This window comes from Anneissia japonica, unplaced genomic scaffold (assembly GCF_011630105.1).
Source record: "Anneissia japonica isolate Jap-2015-1 unplaced genomic scaffold, ASM1163010v1 scaffold287587_len645178_cov120, whole genome shotgun sequence".
Classification (NCBI taxonomy): Eukaryota; Metazoa; Echinodermata; class Crinoidea; order Comatulida; family Comatulidae; genus Anneissia; species Anneissia japonica.
This window is the reverse complement of record NW_022718938.1, coordinates 245,513-250,055: the sequence shown is the minus strand read 5'-3', so window position 1 is coordinate 250,055 and position 4,543 is coordinate 245,513. Positions and strand designations below refer to the sequence as shown.

The 4,543-nt window shown below is 34.1% G+C and overlaps 1 long non-coding RNA gene across 1 annotated transcript in view; it reads left to right on the top strand.

The window, feature by feature from the left end:
* Nucleotides 1-4,438: 4,438 nt before the first annotated feature.
* Nucleotides 4,439-4,543, top strand: part of LOC117110678 — an 837-nt gene continuing 732 nt past the window's right edge. The window contains exon 1 of the long non-coding RNA XR_004445751.1: nt 4,439-4,524. This is a non-coding gene — a long non-coding RNA (uncharacterized LOC117110678). The remainder of the gene's footprint in view (nt 4,525-4,543) is intronic.

Genomic DNA, 4,543 nt, shown 5'->3' with positions numbered 1-4,543 from the left:
TTTTTTAATTGTTGTAGGACATAGAGAACTAGTGTGTTAGTTTCCTTTGCAGCTGGTTGTAGTAAAGGATTATAAACATTCATTGGCATATTATATACAGGTAACTTTAATAATTTATATAATTTTTATGTTAGCAGATTTTATCTTCATATTTTCAGCGATGATTCAGGGTGAGAAGGCTAGGCTCTAGCTAGGCAAAATCATACACGCATTACTACTGAAAGGAACTTAGGGGCGTTGAATGAAACACCTGTCAACCGTATGCTTACAAAAAGTGGATTGACCGAATCTTACGGTAAAAAATATCCTCAGAATGTAAACTCATCATAGTGTAAGCTTACCAATGTACAATACAGTTAGTAATATAGTATATATTTCTATTATGATTGAATTTTTTTTTAAATTGTTGTAGGACATAGAGAACTAGTGTGTTAGTTTCCTTTGCAGTTGGTTGTAGTAAAGGATTATAAACATTCATTGGCATATTATATACAGGTAAATAAATTAATAATACATAAATAGATGGGATATATATATATATAATCAAATATATATTCAAATACATATATATATATTCAAATACATATATATATTCAAATACATATATATATATATTTATATTCAAATACATATTCAAATATATATAAATTCAAATATATATATATATATATATATATAATTTTTTTGTATTATACTATTATGCTTTTTACTTCTATTTATTTTTACTCTTTGTAACTGCTGTACTGTAATTAGTGTTATTCACCATCTTTATGTTGTGTTATTAAATAAAATATGTTTCTTGGAACATAGTAACACTTCTTGATAATAACAGTGTACCCTATATACATGTACTGTAGTGCATTAGTCTCATTTGATTGCATTTTCTAGTTGTAGGACATAGAGAGCTAGTATTAGTTTCCATTGCAGCTGGTTGCAGTAGAGGATTATAATCATTAGCATTTATACAGGTAAATTGATAATTATTAGAAATAATTAAACACTTTACTATGTTGTATATAAAACCGATTTACTGTAGAACGTTGGATATATGTACCATATATATTGTTTATTTGAGGAAATACATTAAATGAGTCTATCAAATACTTCTGTTTGTTCTTTTTGCTAGTGGCTTTTAGCAGTGTAGTATAGGAGTACAGGTACATAGTTTAGGCCAGGGGTATGCTTCGAATTTGCAGTTTGGATGTAACTGTAGGTCTACCTGTGAAAAACAAGAATCTTACACAAGACATTCGGCATGGAGGTAAATTGACATGTACAGTATCATTATTATTTAGGTGACATATCAAACACTATTAAAACTGTTGATAAAACAACATTATATAAACCCATTACAAACTCACATTGTTTGATATCTGCAAAATGTCAACCAAGGCTAAAGTGAAAATTACACTTAACTGTCCAAACAATTTCTTACAGGTGACAGAACGAGGAGCAATACGACGAAACCGCAATGATGATGTCGATAACAAAATTAAATGTGTAATTCATTATGACAACATAGATGATAATTATGTTTCTCCAATGACAGAAATTGCTTATAGAGCAATTACTGAAAATAAGATTATTCGTAAAGATCTTGGCGGAGATCACTATCATATTGAGCAATGTTTATCTGTGCCTGAACCAAATTATGATTCACTTAAGCATGGCTTCCACAGAACATGCTACCAGAAGTTCACAAAAGCAAGAAGCATTCACCGAAATAAAACACCACCCGAAAATGATAACAAACGCACCCAAAAATATGTCAGAAAAGTTTATTTTTCCACATTTATCACACAGGCAACACCCTTTCCCAGATTATGTCTTATTTGACCTTTGACCTCAATAACTTTTGAACGACCCCATACCTGTTAAATATACTGTCATTTTTGGAATCTATGACCTAAATTACATTAGAAAACATTATTTTGGTACACTAATTCACTTTTGTGATCCCTTCCTTAAATATGCCAGATTTGACCTTTGGCCCCACATATCTCGAAAAAGCCCCCTCCCCGTCCCGATCAACAATCAGATTTGCATTCTACGCCCAAAATTACCCCAGAAAAAGTTGGTCTAGTAAATTCTGCAAAAAGTGACACCTACACCTCATATACGACCGGTCTATATTGGTATTGTTATTAATGTGAGATTTTCGATGAAATGATTTTTTATTTTTATTTTGTATGTGTTGTTTTTTGTTTGTTGTTGATATTATATATTTGTTTACTCCAGGTGTTCAAATGCATGGGAATACATGGGGAAGTCGTTCGTTGCGTGGATTTGACAACGGACTTTAAGCGATTTGGCGATGTGTTGACTGCGGCAACGGTAGTTTTATAAATACGCGCTCGCTGGGGAGCCTGCATAATTGATCACGCGATACGAAGGAGCGCGTCGTCCAGTAAATCGAAACAGCTTTTATGTTGAGACGGGAAGTGCATAGTACGACGTTCATTGTTAACTGAATTCCCCGTCGCAGCTCCCCGCGTCGCCAATTTCGAAAGCTCGCTACTAAGAGAAAAGAAAGAGATAAGGGGAGAGGAAGGAAAGAGAAAGAAGGAGAAAAGAAAAGGAAAGGAAAAAAAAAAAGAAAAAGAGAAGAGAAAAGAAGATGTCAAAATGACCAGACTCACAACACCCTGCAACCCCTTCTCTACTTCAAAAAGTGTCCATAGCTCCTTGATCTAAGCCGCCAGATATTCTCCGCAGTGGCGTAACCACCGGGAGAAAAAGGGGAAAATACCCATCACCCCTTGAAGATGCCCTTTTCACCCCCTGAAAGTGCCTAAAATTCTCAATTTTCGAGCGCTTTGCGCGCATTCGTTCTTTAGGAAGGCTATTTTTTTTTAATCAATTCCGACGATGTTTGAATTAAAAACACAATTTTTTTGGCGCGCTTTGCCCGCATTTTTTAAGGTTAGCCTTCTAGGTTATTTAAACACATAGGCCTACTAGTCCCAAGAAAGAAAATTTAAGGTAGATCGTTTTACCTAAAAGAAGGACCTCAATGTGTATTGATGGTGAGAGAATATGTTTGTAATAAATAAAAGCATGATGAAAATTCTTATATTTAGTTTCAAACACACGTGTGTGGCCTAATAATTTTATATTATAAATAAGATAAGCCCCATGTCGTATTGTTTTCTATATGGAGAGGGGGGATTGGGTGGGTATGATAAATTACTAACCGGGAAAATTATTACCTTTTTAAGACCCCTGTTACGCGCCAGTACTGTCTTATCTGAGATTAATCAGTGAACATTTTGGCTATTTGTTTACAGTATTCATTTTTTATATAATATTGTTTATAACACCTGTTAGTGGCAGTGTTCATCGCTGTTGGGGTTTGAATGAATAAAATACAAAATAAATAAAATGAAAATATTACCTTTGCCTTTCCGAGGAGTTATTGCAATAGTGCGTCTTCTGTCCACACATTGATAATGTTACATGTATCTCGGTATCTTTAAATTCGGTGCTGATCGAAATTATGTTGAAGATTTAAGAATGTTATTTATATATTTTCTGGCCGCATCTGCCGACAGAGCCAATTCAAGTGGATTGGCTTTGTTTGGCTATGCCGAGCGGACGAGCACAGATCATAGAGGTATATGTTTATTACCTCTATGGTAAGATCGACAGCGGGCCAGAGTGGGATTCAGATTGTGCCCGAGGATTGGAAGCAGTCCGCCGCAGTGCAAACTTGCCCGATTGATGAGCCTGCCATGTAAGGGCCTATGATGAAGCGGTCCGGTCTGATGCAATAAAACGCCATTAATATTTTATTATAAATATGGCGTAACAGGGCAAAGGATTGTAATCTCAGATTATCTTGTTGGTGGTATTATTATTATTATTATTAATTGGAAAGCTTTTTAAATTTTCAGGACACCTAAACCTCCATCAACTTTGGTATCAGGTAAGATATTTCCAAATTTTATTCGATTTTTTAAGCTAGCGTTATCTTTGCAAGATGGCAGCAATTTCAACACATACCGAGGACTTGCTGCTTAGCACTGGGAACACTTATAATGTTTATCAAATAGATAATAATACATTGCTCAAATATACGGGAACATGATGGTATAAAATATTATCAAACATAGTTCGTCAACCAAAGTTTCTTATTATAAGTTTCTTATTATAATATTTGTATATAAAAAGCGGTCTTTGGTGGGATTTGAACCCACAATCTATCGATATCTCGGCTAGCGCCACACTGTTTAGATCACAGAGGATTGATTAAGTACTAATATACATATTAAAAAACATTAAAATCATGTTGTTGCGTAGCAATGTAAATAATATGAACAAATAAATAAATAATAAAAGCTGTAGAAACGGCTGCGTTTCTGTAGAGTTTTGTAATTAAAAATAGGTGGCGCACAGCGAAATGCCCAGTTGTTGAAAATGATCGTGTTGCTATGAGAATTGTGTATGTGTAATGACAGGAGCAAACGGTACATTATTCGACCGTTTCTAAAGTTATTGGTTAGAATCCTAACCAACGGATTAAATGTAAGTTTATAAGAGTAAT